Below are 24,425 nucleotides of genomic sequence, written 5' to 3'. Positions count from 1 at the left end.
TATGTGAGCTATAATGTGGGTTAATGATGTCAAAAGTTCCATCAAAATTCTGCCGAACGCCACAGTGGATGTTAAGAAGATCGTCACAGCCTCTCTTACCCACTTTTCACTCCTACTGACGTCTCCGTAATAGAGGTCAGAACAACAACACCCAGCGTTGAAATCACGGGATTTTCTTATGGGTAGCCGACGAAAACGTTTCAGACAAACCGCCACAGACAAGCTCTACACGGAAAGGCCTCAGTGGGTGGCATAAAGCCGCCCGTTGTGGCCGAGCGGTTCTAGGCGCTTCAGTTCGGAACCGCGCTGCTGCTACGGTCGCAGGTTCGAATCCTGCCTCGGTCATGGATGTGTGTGATGTCCTTAGTTAGGTCTAGGGGACTGATGACCTCAGATGTTAAGTCCCATAGTGCTCAGAGTCATTTGAACCATTTGGTGGCATAAAAAGCGGCAATAAATCCACCCCTTTCCCTGGGACGATTTTTCCCACACATTTCGCTGTCGAAAATGGCAGTTAGCAGTGCGATGAGCAACAGGAAGATGTTGTTTACAACTTTTGACACTGAACGTATCAACCCTTCTCTACAGTTCAAATGGCTCTGAGCACTATGGGACTTAACATCTGAGGTCATCAGTCCCCTAGAACTTAGAACTATGTAAACCTAACTAACCCACATCCATGCCCGAGGCGGGATTCGAACCTGCGACCGTAGCAGTCGTGCGGTTCCGGACTGAAGCACGTATAACCGCTCGTTCACAGCGGCCGACTCTTCTCTAAGGACACTGTGGGGCTGCATCACCACTGAAAGTGGCCGCACCCCTTTGTACTGCAGCGGGACGGCAATTTTTGCTCTTGTGTACAGATTGGTACCAATAGCGACCGTGCCAGTCATTCCACGAACTTTTAACGTGATCCGAAACAGCAAAAGATACTTACGCTTTTTTAACATAACTGGATACTTACTTTTTTTAACATTACTGTTTTCCGCTTTCCTGTGGCATGATCACGTGGAAGCGCAACATTAACATGGGTGAGAACAAAACGGCCGAGGTTGCCTTTGAGACTCCCAGTTCTGCAACACCCTCGGTACCACCTACGCACTTTTGTTAACCACGATAGAAATATACACTACTGGACATTAAAATTGCTGCACCAAGAAGAAATGCAGATGATAAATGGGTATTCATTGGACAAATATATTATACTAGAACTGACATGTGATTACATTTTCACGCAATTTGGGTGCTTAGATCCTGAGAACTCAGTACCTGGAACAACCACCTCTGGCCGTAATAACGGCCTTGATTCGCCTGGGCATTGAGTCAAACAGAGCTTGGATGGCGTGTACAGGTACAACTGCCCATGCAGCTTCAACACGATACCACAGTTCATCAAGAGTAGTGACTGGCGTATTGTGACGAGCCAGTTGCTCGGCCACCATTGACCAGACGTTTTCAGTTGGTGAGAGATCTGGAGAATGTGCTGGCCAGGGCAGCAGTCGAACATTTTCTGTATCCAGAAACGCCCGTACAGGACGTGCAACATGCGGTCGTGCATTATCCTGCTGAAATGTAGGGTTTCGCATGGATCGAATTAAGGGTAGAACCACGGGTCATAACACATCTGAAATGTAACGTCCACTGTTCAAAGTGCCGTCTTTGCGAATGAAAGGTGACCGAGACGTGTAACAAATGGCACCCCATACCATCACGCCGGGTGATACGCCAGTACGGCGATGACGAATACACGCTTCCAATGTCCGTTCACTGCGATGTCGCCAAACACGGGTGCAACCATCACGATGCTATAAAAATAACCTGGATTCATCCGAAAAAATGACGTTTTTTTGGCCGTTCGTGAACTCAGGTTCGTCGTTGAGTACACCATCGCAGGCGCTCCTGTCTGTGATGCAGCGTCAAGGGTAACCGTAGCCATGATATCCGAGCTGATAGTCCATGCTGCTGCAAACTTTGTCGAACTGTTCGTGCAGATGGTTGTTGTCTTGCAAACGTCCCCATCTGTTGACTCAGGGGTCGAGACGTGGCTGCACGATCCGTTACAGCAATGCGGATAAGATGCCTGTCATCTCGACTGCTAGTGGTACGAGGCCGTTGGGATCCAGCACGGCGTTCCTGAACCCACCGATTCCATATTCTGCTAACAGTCATTAGGTCTCGACCAACGCGAGCAGCAATGTCGCGATACGATAAACCGCAATCGCCATAGGTTACAATCCGACCTTTATCAAAGTCGGAAATTGTGATGGTCGCATTTCTCCTCCTTACACGAGGCATCACAACAACGTTTCACCAGGCAACTGCTGTTTGTGTATGAGAAATCGGTTGGAAACTTTCCTCATGTCAGCGCGTTGTAGGTATCGCCACCGGCGCCAACCTTGCGTGAATGCTCTGAAAAGCTAATCATTTGCATGTCACAGCACCTACTTCCTGTGGATTAAATTTCGCGTCTGTAGCACGTCATCTTCGTGGTGTAGCAACTTTAATGGCCAATAGCGTATCTGCAGAAATTTCGACACCAAACATGCTTCGCGGCTGCTCTAGAGCCTGAGCGTTAGGCAATCCGTTCGACAGTCTTCGGGTGCGGTTTGCCTACAGTCAGCCGTTAAGGCAACCGCCAGGCTGAATTGGTGTCGAAATTTCTGAAGGCACATTTCTAACGCGGTCAACGAAGGTGCGTGGGTCTGAAATGTTCTCCTCGAGCACTTGTAAGAGAAACGATTGATTTCAACGCCGGGCGTTTCGGTTCTGACCTCCATCGCGGAGACGTCAAAAGAAGGCGTGAAATGTAGGTAAGAGACTCTGAGACAACCTTCTCATCGTGTGACACGTGTGCATAATTGCTGTTAAATTTGGTGCCAATTTGACATCAATAAACCACCTTACAGCTCAGATTAACTTCTGAACTGTGGCCTTTTTTCCGCTTGTGTCGATAACATTGTGGTTTAAGTGTCGCCGAGCCCAAGAATAATATCGCAGAGCGCCACGCTTTTGCACCACTACAGAGAAAGGTTGTATGCACCTTAGAGCGAAATTTAAAATTATGCGTCGAAATGGTAGACAATTGCGGGGTTTCGAAAAGTGATTCTTTAATTTTGTTACGCACTATATTTGATATTCTTGTGTGAGTCGAAAGAATTTGTGGTTATCAGTCTGCGCTTGTCTGTAAACGTTTGATTCTCCCTGCACGTCCGACCAGTTGTGGATCCCACGTACTCGAGCAGTATTGCCCTGTACGCAATAGTCCCTATATCAACAATTATTCTCCACAAGACACTGTGTTGTCTATGGCGAAAAACCAATAACAATGTTCAGTCTCTCCGCTCTGTACTTGAATAGCTAACCCGCACCACAGGCTGCGTCGTTCGTCATTAAGCGACATGACTACTGGCCGTCATTAACAACTTGTCTGTGACAGTGTACTCTCAGAATTTTTCTAACTACTCTCACTGCTCACTGGAGCTTGTTGAGCGTATATATGAGATTTTTGTTCCAACTACATAAATCGGTGATAAATGGTTCTGATTTTCGTTGAGTCTTCTTCGTTACTTTTGTTCAACATTTCTTGGTACGAATTTCACATGCAATGACAATATTGTAGAATATATTCAGGAGGCTCGTGAGACTGTAGCTAGTGGAATAAACGTTCATTATTGTATAAGTGGTGTTCTATCTAGATTGTAGATGGGCGAAGACAAACATATTCCATAATTCTGTAAGAAATCGATATCAAAGATACACGCTCTATGCATATACCCTGCGACCATTACAAACTGGTGTAACCTATGTCCTCATTGAATTAGATGATACAGTCTATTTCCACGTTCAGTGCTTGATAAACTGCTTCTAGAAGAGGGTTGAGAGCTGTTAATTTATAATCGATAAAGAATGTGGTATACATATCATTAAATCTAGAAACTTTACTTACAAGAAATAACTTCCCTACCTGGGTCTTTCATTGTTAGTTAGTTAGATCAATTGAGCAATTCTTTCGTGGAAATGATGTGGAACAAGTCGGTTTACAGGATATGTACACATTATTAGCGTTTGTATCAACGAGCACATTATTTTGTAGTCCTACTCATGCCAATATATTTAAAAGCTATTTTTTTAACAGGCACCTAGTTTTTAAATAGAAATTCGTCCACGGGATAGGAGGAGTTGTCCAGGAGAAATTATTTTGGGTTAGATTTAAAACTCGCTTTGTTACTCGTCACAAATGTTATGTTATTAGGAAAATGATCAAAAATTTTTGTTGCTGCTTACTGAACTGGTTTCTGAGTCACTGACAGCTTTAATAAAAATCACTTTTCCCTCTAGTGTTGCGGATGTTACCACTCTTCCCGAACTGTGATGGATTACTTATGACGAATTTCATTAATGAATACACCCTGTCGGCCGCGGGTTGGTCACACTTGATCTACATCTACATCGGTACTCCTCAAGCCACATGATGGCGTGTGATGGAGGTTACATTCTGTGCCACTGTCACTTCACCCCTTTCCTATTCCAGATCCGAATCGTGCTTATGTAGAAAGATTGTTGATGAGCCGCGTGAAATGGTATCTGTCTAACTTTACCTTCATGGTCTTTTCACGAGATATACGTAGAAGGAGGCAATATATTGGTAGTCTCTTCAAGATAAGGTGCACTCTCGAAAATTTAAGGGTAAATTACGTCGTGATTCACAACTCCCCTCTTGTAATGTCTGTGACGAAACGTGCTGCTTTTCTTTGGATCTTCTTTATTTTCTCTAGCATCCTATCTGGTTGGTTCAAATGGCTCTGAGCACTATGGGACTCAACTGCTGAGGTCATTAGTCCCCTAGAACTTAGAACTAGTTAAACCTAACTAACCTAAGGACATCACAAACATCCATGCCCGAGGCAGGATTCGAACCTGCGACCGTAGCGGTCTTGCGGTTCCAGACTGCAGCGCCTTTAACCGCACGGCCACTTCGGCCGGCAGCATCCTATCTGGCACGAGACTCATACTAACGATCAATATCGTTCGAAGTAGAATTCTGTAAGCCATTTAATAGAAGGTTTCGTCAATTATTACCCAAAGGTCAATTTTCGACAACACTAGTGGCTCCCTAACACTTGTGTGAGACGTACTTACAGTTATTCCTGTGACTTAATTATTTCCTCGGCCGCGAGAAGCAACTTCTGACCGACTACTTAATTTTACTATGTTCACGATAAATCTGCTTACTACTTCCGCCTCAACTGACATGTGATGGAAGTTTCAACAACCTGATGCAGAAAATATGTAGGTCGGTACTGAATATGGGATTTACCGCCAAATAAACGAGTTGCATTCAGACCTTTCAGTATCTGTAGCACACAGGTAGTGCCGTAGTATTTCATAATTTTTTGGCACTACTCTCAATCTTTGAAAAAGTGCTGCTGAAAACTGGCAGTATGTCTCCGTCATACGGGCTTTCATCAAATAATAAACCATAAATGTAAGCTGATGAGCATAATACTTGCACTTTTATACTAATTATGGAAAAATATTATTGACTCGCGAATGTTATAATGGTTATCTAATAATGTGACGCTTTTGTAAAATCACGTCACAGTTTCTAAGCTCAAAATATCAGAAAACTATTTATTTTTGATAGATGTGGTGTGTGAACTTTCAATGAATGTAGCCGATTTGATTCTAAACAACGCCTTTAGGCAAAAATCCAAACGTCTTTCCATTTGTGGCGCAAACTCTTTCATAGGCCATTGCCTAACAGCAGCTGTAGGGTAGTTACAATTGAACTTTCGCTATTTGAGCCTATGCAGACGAAAGACTATTTGCCATATGGATAATCAAACTTTATAGGAATGGGGTTTATACTGTGCGTTGCAGTATTTGCGTTGTTAGTAGCGGAAGCGTCATGAGTTTCCTTTAGGCGCCGGGAATGGTACGGCGACGTAGGGCTGATATCCAAGCATCAATCTGCATGACAATTGTAAACACCCAACATGGGACTGGACAAGGTAAGCAGGACTTCACTCATAAAGCTGTTTTATCAAAACAATAGCAATAGTGCTACTGCTCTTCGCGAGTATCGACCCATTAAAGGAATACGGTGAGGTCCTCTTTCCCCACCGGGGTTGAACAACATAATTCGTAAGTTCGAATTAACTGGCGATTTGGAAATTGCTCTTGGGAGAGGACGACAGCAAATTGCGTGGTAAATTGTTGAAGAAGTTCCTGTTGCCATGGTTGAGAATGCTGGACGCAATATGCGGCCTTCAAGCGTACATGAGCAACAGCTGCAGTTTCCGTGGTCTGCTGCAGATGGTCGTCACACTGAGTGACGTTTGTAACCCTGAACGTAAACATCGTATCCAATTAACAAATGTTGCTCTCTCGTGTGGAAGTTTAAATGCGTTTCTTTCAATGGTTTATTCATTATTTCTCTTCCGCATGTCCTTACAAATGTTTCCACAGAATTCGTTTTACATACAAATGGGGGGGGGGGGGGGGGACGTGGTCCTCTCAAGTAGTGAAAGTTTAATTACAGCCACCCTGTAGTTACACACTCCCATTTACGGATGAACACACATAATTACATACAAAATTGCAATAGAAAAACACTTTAGTACGATACATCACTGTTAGAAAAAATTAATTTAGTAAAAATCACTCTGATGGTAAGTCATGCATAATTACCTGTACATATTAATAAATTAAACTCCGGAGCTTTTTTCTGTAATTTTGTTATAGTCAAACTTAGGAAGTACAGTACGGATTTTCATACGGTTTTCACTAACAGATAGACTGGTTCACAACGAAGGTTTCTGTATATAATTTATCGCCGCTACGCCAGAGAAGTCGTAGATTATTATTAGTTGCTACCTGTGCGAAGCCGGGGCGGTACGCTAGTTAAATATATAGAAGGTAAATATTCATGCGCCTTGTGAAAACTACTGTTAGAGTTTACTGTTACTGATTTTACCAAGTACTGTTCACTGTTATAACGTGAAGACAACTACCTTAACACTTCTCAACAATAACTTTTTAGCAGATTTGTTAAATCGTTTAATCACTTCGATACCGTCCCTGTTTCAAAAATGGGATGAGGCATTTTTAGCACTTTTATCTGAACGAAATCACTGCAGTAATAGTAAATTATTACCTTTTATTCCAGAGATATTCGTCACAGCCCCAATTAGGAATAAAAGGTTTATTTCATTTCGCTTTTAAACAACACTTACTGCAGTTGAGCACTGCATGGCATGGAAGTACAATTGTACCTGTAGTTTTACTGCCACTAATCAGAAAAACAAAACAAAAAACTGACTCAATGTTTGTAAGTTATGCCAGAACAGAGGAATTGATATCCATCTGTAACTGGTGGGCCTCACATCCAAAAATTCAGACGAATTAAATTCGTAAGGCAAAGGATGACTTTTCATGCAAGTCATTTAGTAACCGAAATATTTATTGGTTGGAAGGATTCTGAATGTTAAATATGTTACTGCACTTTGATGCAAGCTCCGAGAAAGTATCGTGATTTCAATTTTTATATCTTCACACAAAAGTACAAGGAAAGTAGACTTTATGAACAGACAACAGAAGCATTGCACTACACGTAGCTTTCCTATAGCTATCCACACAGTTCAGTCAACATCTCATACTCCGAGTAATTTTCTGGACCCATTTGTGTTCTGATACTTTTACACAATACTACTGAGTCATATTACAAGTGCGATCGTATTTTAGGTAAGGCAAAACCGTAGGAAAATATTCTCAGTCAAACACACGATTCCTTACTACTACTCTGCTCCACAATACACCTGCTAATCTTTTCGTACAAAATTTGCACTGTTTTATATCGTAATATCAGTCCACACTTCGAGTATGTCCATCGCCTATTCGAGACATAACGCACCACTTCGTTCACAGCACATGTTTGTTACCACTACGTACAACAGCATCGAAAGCATATTTCAGTGAAAATCTCTCATACAAAATTAAAAAAGTTTGATGGAACATTCTTACATATTATACATCAAAATTATTAGAACGGTTTTTAAACATGGGCGTGGACAATCAAAATTTTGCGGAAGTTGTTATTCTTCCTATCAACAGATGGCGGGGAAGCCCTTGCAAGCAGTATGAGATATCCAAGTTGCTCCAGCCACTAACAGATGGCGCGTGAAGGCACTCATTGCTAGACAGCCAGGGCGATACTTCACCCCAGCATCACTGATTAAGAAAGTAAGAAAAACGAAATACAGCGATAATTATTTTATAGGCACAATCGTGCAGTGTACTGTTACAGGAGGGAGGAATTCCAGTTTCAATGCAAAAATGGGCCTGCTGCTATATTGTGCAACGACAAGAAACGTGACCATTCTTACAGCACTGAACAACCCTAAATACACAAAAAACAATAAGGATGGAACTAAAGCAATGGCACTTTCCACGTGTGGTTGCCAGATTCGAGTACAATAAGTTGGTGGACATCGTTGATAACTTCGATCAAGTTCGATAACGCTATGCAATCGGTTGTTTTCCCGCAAATGAAAGCATCGGAACTTTTACGTCCTAATTGACTTGGCAGTTACTGATGCTTTCACATTTTATAGAAACTGAATTCAGAACAAAGTCACCAAGATCAACTGAGTTTCCGACTGCAGCTTCCAATGCGCTTGATTCAGGGACTCTCATCTTGCACACACGATGGAAAAATATTAAGCTTTCAAACCAAAAATCAGTAATCAAGAATGTACGACTTGTCAAAGTAGGGTACCATACGCCCGGCTTGAACGTTGTCGTTTGTGTTCTTTCTATTACAGTCCCTTATGTCGGTGGAGTTTAAGCTTTGCACCAGCATGGTTCTCTGCTTCTCTGCCTGAACGTATCGTGGTTAATTCATTATTAAAGTGTTTGATCATTCATATGAACACAAAATAACTAAAAGGTAGTGTTCATCCCAAAAAAAAAAAAAAAAAAAAAAAAAAAAAAAAAAAAAAATGCGTGAAGAATGGTTCTTCATAAGCGAGGGAGATGTTATTATGAAGTAAAATGTGTAATTTGTAAGGGAAGACCAGATATTAAGGATCACTTAGCTAGCGTACAGCTTAAATCAAACGTGTATTATGCAAACACTTAAAAATGGACAGTTATGTTGTTACAAATTTATTTAATTAGGGCAAATTAGTAACAACAGCGGAATTAGCAATGTGATATCGTACCGTTGAACATCCTACGTCTGTGAAATTAGTGGACTGTACTTTTAGGTTAAGCTCCAAACTTCTTAATTATTCCGAAGCAGTAAAAAATGTGTCGTTGAGCAGAACAGAATCGAAATCAAATGTAAAATCAGTGTTAGCACGCGAAATTTCCAAACAAATACGCAATGATCTATCAAAGGTCCATTATTTTGGTGTATCTACAGACGGCAGGAATCATACAAGCCGAGAAAATATTCCCATTAGTTATTTCCTTTTTTTAAGCTTTAGAGAAGTGTCCCGGTTTGCCCTGGTTTCTGCTCCCCAAATTGCATCCAATTTTAATCAATGTAAGAGAAATGCCGCGCTTTGTCGGACACAAATTATGGCAACCCTATGTTCATCCAAAGTGCAAAGAGAACAAGATTTATGCGCAGCTGCTGAACTGTACGTACCACTTGGTACTGAACTGTGTGTCCCGAAATTTCATGAAAAATAGTTTTTTCATCATGTCCATTTTGATTTGAAAAGGTGGAAACAAAGCTTTTAATAACGAATTTTCTAATCTCGTGTTTATCAAGACACTAAATGTTTAATTTTATTGTTTGTATAGAAAATTTGGACCTTGAAAGCGCTACATTTTGTATTTGCCTTGACGAGCGGACAACGCTGAACTGAAGAGCCAAAGAAACTGGTATACCTGCCTAATAACGTGTAGGGCCCCCGCGAGCACGACGTGGCATAGACTCGACTAATGTCTGAAGTAGTGCTCGAGGGAACTGACACCATGAATGCCGCAGGACTGTCCATAAATCCGTAAGAGTACAAGGGGGTGCAGATCTCTTCTAAACAACACGTGGCAAGGCATCCCAGAGATGCACAATAATGTTCATGTTTGGGGACTCTGGTGGCCAGCGGAAGTGTTTAATCTCAGAAGAATGTTACTGGAGCCACTCTGTAGTAATTCTGGGCGTGTAGGGTGTCGCATTGTCCTGCTGAAATTGCCCAAGTATGTCGGAATGCAGAATGGACATGAATGGACGCAATTAGAATTATATTAATACCGTCACCTGCGCACTGGCGTTGATATAGATCAACGGGGACAGGTGAAAATGTGTGCCGCGACCGGGACTCGAACCAGGGATCTCCTGCTTACATGGCAGATGCTCTATCCATCTGAGCCACCGAGGACACATATAATAGTGCGACTGCAGGGACTATTTCGCGCACGCCTCCCGCGAGACTCACATTCTCACCTTCGTCGTACGGGAAAATACTCATTTCATCGCTACCTCGGAGATGATGTGTCCCATCGTTCGTGCGCCGACTATAACACGACGTTCAAGCTCACTTAAATCTTGATAATCTGCCATTGTACCAGCAATAACCGATCTGACAACTGCGCCAGACATTTGTTGCGTTGCCGATCGCAGCACCGTGCTCAGCCTGTTTACACATCTCTGTATTTGAATACGCATGCCTATACCAGTTTCTTTGGCGCTCCTGTGTATGTACGCCATATTCACTGCATGACTGTGCCGACTAGATATTTACACTGTTGAAATGAATTAAAGATGTATGCTTTACGTCGGAGAGGACCTTTTTCTAGGTAAAAATCTATTCAAAAAACTGTGATGGGCTCTTTAGAAAGAATCAGTACAAGTTCACAGCAATTTGTTGAGTTGACTGAGTTTATAAGGTAGCATTTCACTTGAGTACAAACATTATCACGCTCGTTGCGTTATCAGTCGAACACGAGACGTAATGAGTGACTTCTCAGTACTGCTCGGGGATGCCCCTCTTTAACTCTATACTGAGTCATAACAGCAACTTCAGTGTGATTCAGTGACATTATCACGTCGTTTGGCTTATCAGTCGAAGACAAGGCGTAATGATTAACTTCTCATTACTGCTCGGGGATATCCCTTTGTGGCTCTGCTACTGCCTGATATCGCAGGAAACTGGACGTGTGTGCCTAGACAGTTACTCTTTTACTTTCCATTCGTGAATTCATAAATGCAGTTGTGCACAGAACACTAATGAATGCAAATATGTTTGAATATTTCATAAACAGTTACACAGTGTGCGGTTGGGAATACAATTTTAGTAGTTATGACAATATCAAAACCACAAAAATTGCAAATCACAAGTTGTTCCAAAATGTCAGCTGTTCCGCAGCTAAATGAAGCTCAGTATTTCCTATTTAGAAAATAAAATGAACCCACTGACGATGGTGAAACACGTACGGGTAGAAAGAAGAAAACTGTGTTTTTTCAAGGCAGAATCGTGTTCTAAAACATATTTGCAAGTATATTTGCTTGCTGACGTAGGCGACGTTAGATGGGGAAAAGGAGATCGAATGACCTACATCTGACAAATAATAGAAAAATGAGTCGTGTAACATTACAAAATCATTTAATTCGATTGGGTAGGCTTAGATGTCTTATTGTTCAGAAGTTCTACCTTTACACCTAGTCAGGTGACGCCGTGGTAAGCACAATTGACTCGCATTCAGGAGGACGACAGATCAAAAAATCAACAAGACTAAATCACAATCTTCCTTCACTAAACTCAACTGACTAAAGGCTACCATTACAGACACTAGGAATGTTTCATACAGCCCTCTTCGGGTCTGTTGAGTGCTTTGGCACATCGACTGTCTCTCACGACCCACACAGTCATCGTGAGGCGAAGACAAAGAAACGTGTTGCTCAGGATGCCGGGGGCCTTTGGCACCAAATCCATGAAAGGCCTATGCGTTGTACTTGCGACATACCCCACTGACATAACTTTCAGACACAGAGCAACAGCATACTCTCTGAGAAGGGGAAGACTGGACGAGGTACATGAGGTAACAGGGGAGCTTATTACAGAAACACGCCAATTCAATCTTTGGTATGTTGAGACGTGGCAAAAAGAACGGAAAACATCTCACTAGAGCTGTCGTGTCTTTTCCTTCTTCCAGAACATCCGGGAGCCGTTGACGCTGAGAGATGTTGACCCAAGCCGCAGTATGGCACTCTTCCTGACTGGCCATGGCCCTTATACACACACCTGCGCAGCTCTGGCCTTAGCCAAAGTGAAAGATGTGCATGTGGGGTACTGAACACTACAGTATCACATACACACACACACACACACACACACACACACACACACACACACACACGCAAGACCGATGACAGAAACCGAAGACACAGGGTAAGCTTTAAGAGACCCAGATAAATGGAGCATACTTAACCACTTGACTGATGAGGTATCAAGAGCGTTACACAAGACTTATAATAAGGAACGATCTCAATGTGCGAGATCTCAACGACACACACACGCCACGTATTGTATCACAGCCGTCCACAATACGAGCACGAAGAGTCTCTACATTTGGTACCGGGGTTGCGTAGACAAGAGCTTTCAAATGTCCCCATAAATGAAAGTCAAGAGGGTTGAGGTCAGGAGAGCGTGGAGCCCATGGAATTGGTCCGCCTCTACCAATCCATCGGTCACCGAATCTGTTGTTGAGAAGCGTACCAACACTTCGACTGAAATGTGCAGGAGCTCCATCGTGCATGAACCACATGTTGTGTCGTACTTGTAAAGGCACATGTTCTAGCAGCACAGGTAGAGTATCCCGTATGAAATCGTGATAACGTGCTCCATTGAGTGTAGGTGGAAGAACATGGGGCCCAATCAAGACATCACCAACAATGCCTGCCCAAACGTTCACAGAAAATCTGTGTTGATGACGTGATTGCACAATTGCGTGCGGATTCTCGTCAGCCCACACATGTTGATTGTGAAAATTCACAATTTGATCACGTTGGAATGAAGCCTCATCCGTAAAGAGAACATTTGCACTGAAATGAGGATTGACACATTGTTGGATGAACCATTCGCAGAAGTGTACCCGTGGAGGCCAATCAGCTGCTGATAGTGCCTGCACACGCTGTACGTGGTACGGAAACAATTGGTTCTCCCGTAGCACTCTCCATCTCTCCATACAGTGACGTGGTCAACGTTACCTTGTGCAGCAGCAACTTCTCTGACGCTGACATTAGGGTAATCGTCAACTGCACGAGGAATTGCCTCGTCCATTGCAGGTGTCCTCGTCGTTCTAGGTCTTCCCCAGTTGCGAGTCATAGGCTGGAACTGCTCCCTAAGACGCCGATCAATTGCTTCGAACGTCTTCCTGTCGGGACACCTTCGTTCTGGAAATCTGTCTCGATACAAACGTACCGCGCCACGGCTATTGCCCCGTGCTAATCCATACATCAAATGGGCATCTGCCAACTCCGCATTTGTAAACATTGCACTGACTGCAAAACTACGTTCGTGATGAATACTAACCTGTTGATGCTATGTACTGATGTGCTTGATGCTAGTACTGTAGAGCAATGAGTCGCGTGTCAACACAAGTACCGAAGTCAACATTACCTTCCTTCAATTGGGCCAACTGGCGGTGAATCGAGGAAGTACAGTACATACTGACGAAACTAAAATGAGCTCTAACATGGAAATTAAGCTTTTCCGGACACATGTCCACATAACATATTTTCTTTATTTGTGTGTGAGGAATGTTTCCTGAAAGTTTGGCCGTACCTTTTTGTAACACCCTGTATATCACAGCCGGCCGGTGTGGCCGTGCGGTTCTAGGCGCTTTAGTGTGGAACCGCGTGACCGCTACGTCGCAGGTTCGAATCCTGCCTCGGGCATGGATGTGTGTGATGTTCTTAGGTTAGTTCGGTTTAATTAGTTCTAAGTTCTAGGCGACTGATGACCTCAGAAGTTAAGTCGCATAGTGCTCAGAGCCATTTGAACCAATATATTACGCGACTGCAACAACACTGTAAGTATGCATATGGAATTAGAAATAATTTAATAATAAGAAATAACACAAGGAATTTTCTTATTTGTACAAAGTAAAACATTAACAGCTAGAAGCAATAATAAGTTTCGTAACACTATCTCCGAGAAGACTTTCATTATTCCACGCTTCGTCAATTACTCGCTTCGTAAGCATCACAAAGCCCTCCAGTCTATTTCGCTGATATTGTCCAGGCCCTGAATAGTCAGTGTCTCAATTTAACCAACTGTAATTTTTTTTTTTTTACTCTCGTGAGCAAAATATCCTTTCACTTGCGCCCAACTAAGTTCAGTTGCGTTAAATTGGCAGTGATAAGGTGGTAGTCTGTCGACTCCAAGTCCATATTTATAAGCTCCCTCGTCGATAACGTACGTTAGGAATTGTGCCTTCTGAAGTTACACGAGTTCTAATAATTCTACTTTTTTTAGTGACTCGTCCACAGTAACTCTGTGACGTCTTCACCACTGAATAATGCCTTCCTTTCGAAAGGACCGGGTTGCAAATTTATCCTTTAAAACTGAATGGTATGGGATACTGTCGAAAATAATTAGTCGGTATTTCTTAGCTTGGCAACGTCTTTTTCAACCTATTTAAAAATGTTTCATGATTCATTTCCTCATTGTCCTCTGACGTTTACTTGGGTCTGAAATACAGGTGACAGCCGGAAATACAGCCATGTTAGGTACAAGCATGGCAAAAGAATAATTCTACAGCCTTTGCCAATGGGAATGACATACCTTCTCCTTTGTCGTCACTCCAACCTATCGTAACAGCTTGACCTGCTTTCATCCTTGTTTTATCGACCCAACGATGTCCTCGAAATTAATCTTTTATTTCACGCAAAAATCTGCATAGCCATGCGGCTGTGTCTTCTCATTCCATCAACATTTTACAGCTTGAAAAATTTTTTATATTTAATACCGCAACGATGATCTGCTGCCTTCAAACAGTTCCATCTCACGCAGTGTTGTACGTAGCTTATCTAACGAAGGCCAATCTCGTTTATTATAATGATTACGAGACGCTGACTCGCATCTTGTGCAAAAGCATCCAGGTTTGTTACGGGTTTCTGTACACTTCTCTTCTTGCCCAGCATATGAAGACAAGATTGTCTTGCTTCACTTCTTTAGTTCTCGTATTTCTCTTTACTAATACGAAGTGTGGATGTTTCACTACCATTAACCGCGGCTACTGTTCACGCGGCCACTTTGGACATCGGTAAGAGAGGTCCCCCATTTTCCGCCTACCTCTCAAAGTATTCCCGCACATTGCACTTGAGTTGCGATTGTCCTTTAACCGCAATTCCCTGTCCGGATTTCGTTTCTGATTTGTTTGCATCCCGGATCCTGCGTCTGACCCTTTTCGTTCGGATTTCATCAGACGTGATGAACGACACGAAAACACCCGCAACGGTGGTAACGGAATACGCACGTTTCATTAGGCCCCAAGTGCGAGTGACGGATCTAAGGACCCGTTGCATGGGCGTCCAAACGCTTGGTAGATCGTACGTGTGTGGCCAAATCGTAGCGGTCGGTCGCTGATCACTGGTCGCACATAAATCCCAGGCAAGCTGATGGACCGCGTGCGATTCGTGCACACAATATGGCTGCCTGGCTGGCTAGAAGCGGCCTGTGGCAATTCTATATTTATTAAGCGATTGTACTGTTTTGTTTCGTTTTCAACTGCCCACGTTGTGTAAGAAATATACGTTAGAATTTATGGTTATCAAGGGACCACGAACTACGCTGAGAAGTAAAGCGAAAGCCGGAGTTGCCATTTATATTAACAATAAATTTTGCTGTAATTAGCTTTTTGAAGCTTGTACTGTAAAAATAGAATTGATGGGAAGTTCATAGTAATAGTTGTGATACAGTGGACTCCCCCTAATGATTTTTAGTTATTTGTGAAATAAATACACGCATTATTAAAGGTTTTTATTTTCTAGACAGAATACATTCCAGTACGTACCTACTGTAATCTTAAGAGCACATTTTAATTTAAATGTTCAGGGCAAATCTATTTTACAGTTATATACGCTAGTTCCTTGTCATTTCATATAATCTAACTCTCATTAGCACAAAATTATAACAAGAGTCCCAGTAATCGGTAGTGCTGCTGCTGAAATCTGTATAAACACGTCGAGTAAATTGTGCAAATTCTAGAAGTTAAATTACAAGGCTAACGAATAAAAAAAGGAATTGAGGACTAATAAACGTAAAATGAATTGTATTGACACTCTAGAAAGGTGTACATAACAAATTCGGCTTCGGTGAAAAATGTAATATATTCCGTAAAGTAACCCAAGTCCCCAAAAAAAGCGTTTCAAAACAAGTTCATTAAATTATAGTTCTTCTTTATTTTAAGTTTATGTTTTGCAAGTATTGGTGGTGATATGGAAATCCGCTGCAACTGCTGCTAAGCATAACAGTTCATTTTCCGTAGCTGCACTTCTCGATACGGTGACGTTCATAATACTGGCTGAAACTGCTTGGCAAATCTTTCGTGTGTGGGGTGTCAGGAGAGCTCGTGTGTTGGGCCCGATACACAGCACTAGCCAAACAACGGAAGTAAACGGAGCGTTTGTTGTGGCAGGTGGCAACAGCGAACAGTTCCGACGCGACGTTCAGAGCTCTGATTTGAGTAACACTGCTCCAAAGCGCGAAGTGTCAATTATCAAGCAATTTTGACCAGACTGTAGTTTGTGTTGTGTAAGAAAATCGACGAGTTTCCTTTTGTTAAAAGAGCCATCTTGGAATTTTCTTGAAGTACTTTTGGGAAATTAAGGTTAACTATAACTTAATGGGCAGGCGGAGGATTTGAACCATGACCCTCCCGAATGAGGCTCCAGGGTATGCGACACATTACACTGTCACGTGACGGAAACAGTACTGCCAACTTTTTCTCATCGTTTTATTGAAAATAATGTGTTTCGTTTGGCGTATTTGACTCATACTATTGATCTGCTTCTTCCGTACCCTGTCTGTTTGCTCTTTCTACATCTAGATCTCTTTTTTGACAATTATAATAATTTTGCTTGTAACTAGCTTGCGTTCCCCGAAAGCTCAGTGTTTTTCTATTATTCGGAATTTATAATAGTATTTATCAGTTCTATTCCAATTTTGAACTGAATTTTGGATGGCGTTCCTGTTATCCTGTTCTTTGCCTATTTACATGACCTTATATAAAGGAAGCCATGAAATAAGTAGAATATTATTATTTTTTTTTACAAATGTAGAAACAGAAAAAGCTGTTGTCTTATTTTTCGGTAATTCATCCTTTCTCAGAACATAAACGATAAGCGCCCAGGAGTCTGGCAGACGATTCTCCTGCAAGTGCACCTACATCGCAGCTTTGAAATCTATGACAGCGGAAGCACAAATTTCTCATTAAATCCATGTTTCTTGATTTATTTTCTTGACCGTACTCGACAGGTTCTTCCACTTCATCGATTGTCTTTCGCCGTCTGTTTCGTAATGCTATCTCCAGGATTCAACACCTATGATGTTTCGATCGAATGAAATTTCTCTTTGAAGCACATGGTGTCCAAGAAGTCTTGACATATTATCTTCCGCACACATCATCGGACATACACCTTTATACCTCTTTGCAACGCGCTTTCCTACAGACAGATCCGTTTCTGATTACTATTCCAGACAGTAGTTCTGGATATGCTCAATAACTGAAACTTGGTTTCTTCGGTCAGACAACGAGCACCCTGCTATGTCATGGCAAAAAAGAAAGTTGGAGATCTGTACTCAGCAGTGACGTAAACGGAGCACAGCCTCTCTCTGTTCCATGAATTAGCATAATACGGAGGGGTGTCAAAAAGTTTTAGTTAGATAATCAGCAGCTGCATGGAATATAATTCTAAATTACTGGCTGTAAAGGAATGGATCTAGATGTATTGGTCATTTGTGATACATGAAAATATGTGCTGGACAGGGACTCAAATCCCAGATTTCCCGCTTATCGCGAGTAGTCGCCTTGACAACTTTGGCTATCCGCGAACGCTTCCCGGTCGGCTTGGTTGGGCCAGGAAGCGTGCACACATAGCCTTGAAGTTGTTAAGGTGTGCGCTCGCATTAAGCGAGAAATTCGGGTTCAAGTGCCGTTCTAGCACAAATCTCCATATTTCATTATTGGAAAAAATACATCTACATCCATTTCAGTTGAGGTCGTACAAATTCGCATTAAGTGAATTAGTTGCAATAATGAAGTTTTAGTTATCTCCTCGACAAATGAAGCTGTGACCATGAACGTGGTGACGGTGCTATTTCTGCTCTACGTATTCAGTCCTTCAGTGCGGCACATCTTTCCTAACGATGGCTGACTGACTGAGTCCTGTTAACATGAATTGGGGCTTTATCGTATAGCAAAACCCCTCGAACAGCTTGGTGCGACACTTCGTCTTGACAGCCACCCGTGAACTCGTCAGGAGATGTCTGTAGTGTGCTCCTGTGACGGTTTGCGTCTCACTAGCATAATATATTAGCGCTAGACCATGCTGATCTCAAAAAACACTCAGCATCGGCTTGCTCGATGATGGCTGGGTCTTCAAGTTTCTCGGCGGTGGTGAACCACCCGCATCCACTGCTTGCTTTGGTATTTTCTCTCGGGTCATAGCGATACACCCTGCTCTCGACCACGGTGACTAGGTACCTCAAGAAGTCTTTCGGATTGGCGTGATACAGGTGCAACATTTCTCCCCCTGCTTCCTTTCGGCGTGTTTTCAGTGGAAGAAACCTATTGCGCGGCTGCATTTGCCGTGTTCAAAATGTCGTGCAAGATTTAGGAACTGATCCATGACTAATTTTAATTTTTTACAAAATATCGCCTCGATTTTGATACGCAGGACTGGAGTTTCAACGCCTCCACTTCTGTTGGGACTTCCAGTTCTTCACAGAGTGAACTAAGTAAAAACCTAAGATGTTTTTGTCGTACGTAAAATAAGTAAGAGACTCGAAATCATCAATTCAGTCACTCAGTGACCGTATAGGCACAGATACTAAAAACAAACAGAATACCGAAATACTGAAATCAGTCTTCCGAAACTGTTTCACCGCGGAAAATCGTAAACAGTCCCTTCTCTCAGTCATCGTACGAAGCCATCAGGACCACATGAGATACCTGTAAGATTCTACAAACATTATGTGAAAGAACTTGGTCCCCTCTAGCAGCAGTTTATCGTAGTCCGCTGGAGCAACGAAGGGTACCTAGCGAAGGAAAAAAGCACAGGTCATTCAAATGGTTCAAATGGCTCTGAGCACTATGGAACTTAACTTCTGAGGTCATCAGTCCCCTAGAACGTAGAACTACTTAAACCTAACTTAACCTAAGGATATCACACACATCCATGTCTGAGGCAGGATTCGAACCTGCGACGTAGCGGTCGCGCGGTTCCAGACTGTAGCGCACAGGTCATTCCCAGTTGGAAGAAGAGTCGTAGGACACCTGACACAGTTATAGGCCTGTATCGTTGACGTCAGTCTGTTGTCAGAATTATGGAATATATTTTATGTTCAAAATAATGTCATTTTTTTAACGCAAATCTCGTCTAGGAAAATCAACATGGAGTCCGCAAACATAGATCATGCGAAACTCACCTGGTTCTGGTCTTCTATGAGATCACTAGCACTGTAGACAACGATGCTCGGGTTATGCCGTGCCCCTTGACTTTAGGAAGGCATTTGAAACCTTCCCACACTGCGGGTTTGTGAAAAAAATACGGGCTTGCCGAGTAGCGGGCCAGATTTGCGACTGGATTCAGAATTTCGTCGCAGACAGAAGTCAACATGAAACTTCCTGGCAGGTTAAAACTGTGTGCCCGACCGAGACTCAAACTCGGGACCTTTGCCTTTCGCGGGCAAGTGCTATACCACTTGCAAAGGTCCCGAGTTCGAGTCTCGGTCCGGCACACAGTTTTTACTCTGCCAGGAAGTTTCATGTCAGCGCACACACCGCTGCAGAGTGAAAATCTCATTCTGGAAACATCCCCCAGGCTGTGGCTAAGCCATGTCTCCGCAATATCCTTTCTTTCAGGAGTGCTAGTTCTGCAAGGTTCGCAGGAGAGCTTCTGTAAAGTTTGGAAGGTAGGAGATGAGGTACTGGTAGAAGTAAAGCTGTGAGGACGCGGCGTGAGTCGTACTTGGGTAGCTCGGTGGTAGAGCACTCGCCCGCGAAAGGCAAAGGTCCCGAGTTCGAGTCTCGGTCCGGCACACAGTTTTAATCTGCCAGGAAGTTTCATATCAGCGCACACTCCGCTGCAGTGTGAAAATCTCATTCTAGAAGTCAACATGTCGTTCTTAACGGAACAAAATCTACAGATGTAAAATTTGTTTGCGGAGTACTCCAAGAAAAAGTGATAGGACCGTTACTATTTACAATGTAGAAAAATGATGTGTTAAACGCGTCGGAAACTCTTTAAGGCTGTTCGCAGATAATGCAGCTGTCTATAAGAAAATAGCATGGCCAGAAGACAGTACCGATTTGCAAAATGACCAACAGGATATTGATTATTGGCGCAGCCTCTGTCAACTGATCCTGAACGTAACTATATATAACATATTGCGCATACATAGGAAAGGAAGCCCTCTATCTTACAACTACACAATTTATGATAAATTGCTGGAAACAGTATATACGGTAAAATATTCAGGAGTAACTATCCAGAGCAACTTCAAGTGGAATAACTTCATAAGTCAAATACTGTGGTAGGAAAAGCAGATACCAGACTGGCACTCGCAGAAAGAATTTCAAGGAAATAAAACTCATCCACACAGAAGTGGCCTGTTCGAGCGATTCTTCAGTATCGTTTACCAATCTGGAAAACTTACAGGGTAGGACTGATAGTAGAGTAGAGAAGATCCAACGAAAAGCGGTTCGTTTCGTCACGGGGTCATTTAGCCGGCGTGAAAGCGTTACAGAGATGCTCAATAAACTCCGTAGGCAGACGTTACAGGAGAGGTGATGCACATCATGGAGAGGTTTCCTATTAAAATTTTGAGAAAGTGAATACAGTAAACTCTCGATTATCCTCCGACGAATTATCCGCGGCCTATTTCTCCTTTTTTTCTCTTCTCTTTTTTTCTATTGAAAATTTTCCATTAACCCATCAGCGCTCGCGGGTGAACGATAATCTCATGTTACGAGTGTAGTAAACACTGTGCTGCTCGAACGCTGCAAGACCTGGACGGGGTTTTGTTACAAAGTAGTATAAGGTAATATGGAAACTGGATTGTTCTGCACACGTTGTAAGTACCTAATTTTCACATATTTTATGAGGATTAAAGTAGAACTTATTATAGACGTTAATTAGTTATGTTAATTACGAAATTGTAATTAATTTTTATTTTCGAAGAACCCTAATGCATCACTGTGTACCTGAATTGCGGATTATCCGGTGAATTCGATTATCCGCATTTTTCAGTTCTCCAATTGCCGCGGGTAGTCGAGAGTTAACTATATTTCCTTCCACATACATCTCGTGAAATGCCGACGATGAAAAATTTGAGAAATTAGAACTAATACAGAGGCTTATCGGTAGTGTTTCTTCCCATGTACCATTCGCGGGTGAAACGAGGAAGGGGGGGGGGGGAGACCAGTTGGTGGTGACAGAGCAGTACCCTTCGCCACACACCGTCAGGGGGGTTGCCGATTATTGATGTAGATATAGAGACTGTCTCTCACTTCGCTCTTCGTCATTCAGTTGTTTGCCATCACTAGAAGCGTCTGCAAAACTGTCATATGGCGGTGCATTGTTGTACATTACTACCAAATCATGACTGATTGTTGCATCATTGCTCCTTTTCAACAGCAGAAAACGAATCGACGCTCGATATTCCACCTTTTCAATGAAAACTTCGTGAATACTCCTCCTACAGTGACATTAGGTGTCGCTAATCTCACTAAGCTTATTCGCCTAAAATCGAATTGGGCTGCACTTTTGGTTGTTACTAAGGTTAGAATTTTCAGGTGCGCACCTTTCTTCATAGGGTAAATTAAAGCTCCTCGGAAAGATATCGAACTGTAAAATTTGCCTCTAGCTGCGAAAAGACACATTTTTCGTGGCCCTTTTTTGGGACCTTAGTTCCTGTTTCCTCAACCATGTCCATAATCACCCTTTGACTGATCTTCTTGAGAGCGTTTTATTATTTGTAAGAGAAATAACCTGCAAGTTTAATTCCATTTGTATCAACGTAAATATTTAACTTCATTTAAGGTCTCCCTAGCTTTTAGTGAACATGCAAATAGTGAGCCTAGCTCCTTCAGTAAACGTGGGACTGAAAGCACACATGCAACAATGGAAAATAATTGTCTGCACGACAGATCCTCCTCTTCTCATTTTACCGCTTTGAACAGCCTGCAACAATGCGAATAATAATGACTGTATTTTATTCAGCCCTTTTAATTTCCTCAGGATCAGTAGCCCGGTGTTCGTGAGTGTAAGTTCTTTGCTAAACCAAGATATTACTAGATTTTAACATGCCGAACGTGTGTAGTGCCCGATTTTTTGTTCTGGCTCAAGAATTCAAACAAAATTCCAGAGAAACTCGTGGAACTGTTACGCGATGTGCTATTTGCGATCCAGGAATTTTGTTCGAGGATAAAGACCAGCGAGATCGCACGAAACAACATATTTCCAATTCTAAGCATCAAAACTCTTTAACGAAGCACGTAAACCTCTATTACGAAATGCAGTTGAAGGTTGTTCTTCAAAGAGTCAAAATTTGAAGAATTTCAACATTGATTTATGTGCATCTCTTACACAAGCAGTAATCCCAATCAGTAAAGTGAACTATAAAATCTTCTAGGGATTCCTATAACAATACACACATGTCAATGTCCGACGATAGTTCTCTAAGAAAAAACTACGCGAAGCCTGTTTACCAAGAAACCATACAAAGAATCAAGGAGAAAGTTCTCGGCTGCAGTGTGGGCACCATTCTTGATGAATCCATAGATCAATGGAACGCTTGTGTTTTGAACATTTTAGTTATTCCCTTAGCAGGGGAGAAAGTTAAGCCCAAATTGTTAAAATTGTATGAGTTGTAGAAAACCGATGTCAGCACAGTGATGCAATCAATCATGGACTTCTGTCAATAACTGTAGCCTAGTGATATTGAGTGGAAAAGGTTCTCCTGGTGGTTACATACCAGGCTCCATACATGGTTCTAGCTATTAATCTATTGAAACCTATGTCCCCTACACTGAAGCACGTGACATGCTTGCTCTACGCCCTTCGCAGGATTAGTAAATCCATAAGGAACGAAAACGGTATCGCAAATCAATTCATCCCTGCCCTGAATGAGATTGAACTGAAAGCTCCGAGTCGTGGTGGAGCCTGCCGATAAATCACTGATGCGCCTCTTCCAAATTTTCCGGTCATTACTCTCTAGGTATCATGTATTGATTGTGGTACCACGTTGTGTGAGAATTTGGACAAGATTAAAGATTGTTTGCCTTCTTTGTTTCCAGTCGACGCAAATGCTATTTCCAAGAAACGGTAATTTCTGCTACCAGAGAAAATACATAATTTTTAGAGAGAATTACTTTGTGTCCATAGTCATAAGTACCTGACTGCAGCTGCTAAATGATTAGACGAACATTGTCTTGGAAAGGAAAACCAGTAGGATATTTTTACTTCCGCCAGGGAGCGATTAGATGGCTTTGCGAAACACAAGCTCGAGTCTAATCTTCAGAAGAATCCGGATAATAAGGAATTAGCCGCATTTGTTGAGCTGCCATTCTGAGTGAACACAAAGTTTGTCCCACTTGTTTCTGTGGACGCCGAAAGAAGCCTTAGCATCTGTTACGACGTTCTGTCTCCTAATAGTAACAGGGTTGTTTTTAAAAATGCAGAAGTGCTTAACTGCCTTGAAGTTCCGTGTTTTTTCCTTCTTCTGATGAGTGATGATTTGATGCAGTTGTTTGGAACTCAATATGTTCGAATAGGAGAGAATTTGTTGAATTAGTTCCGTAAATCAGCACCTTTTTGTCTCCTTTTTAGGGCTCCGTTAAAAAGGAACCGTTGTAGGATCGTTTTGTTGTCCATCTTCTGTCTGTCTGTCTGACTGTTAAGGACGCTTTTACTACGAGTAGACGTATCAACTTCAAATTTTTGTCGCATATTAAGGTCTGTGGCTCCTTGGCGGTGTAAAAATTTTAAGCTTCTAAGCCACTTCAACCGAAAGATACGGCCATTTGTGTCACATATTTTGATACTCAAAAACTCAATGAAAACCGAAAGTGTGCTTCCTGTTGACTAAAATCAAGGTTTCACACTACACGTGAAGGAAAAAAGTCAGAAAATTGTTAATCTGTAATTATATAAAGTGAAAAAATCTTTTTGTAATTTTTATAATCCTGTT

The 24,425-nt window shown here is 42.2% G+C and overlaps 1 protein-coding gene across 1 annotated transcript in view; it reads left to right on the top strand.

The window, feature by feature from the left end:
• Window positions 1–24,425, top strand: part of LOC126455952 (uncharacterized) — a 312,305-nt gene that overhangs the window by 115,788 nt on the left and 172,092 nt on the right. The window lies entirely within an intron of this gene.

The sequence above is a fragment of the Schistocerca serialis genome, chromosome 2 (assembly GCF_023864345.2).
Source record: "Schistocerca serialis cubense isolate TAMUIC-IGC-003099 chromosome 2, iqSchSeri2.2, whole genome shotgun sequence".
In the NCBI taxonomy this organism is placed as follows: Eukaryota; Metazoa; Arthropoda; class Insecta; order Orthoptera; family Acrididae; genus Schistocerca; species Schistocerca serialis.
This window is presented reverse-complemented; position numbering and strand designations above follow the sequence as displayed.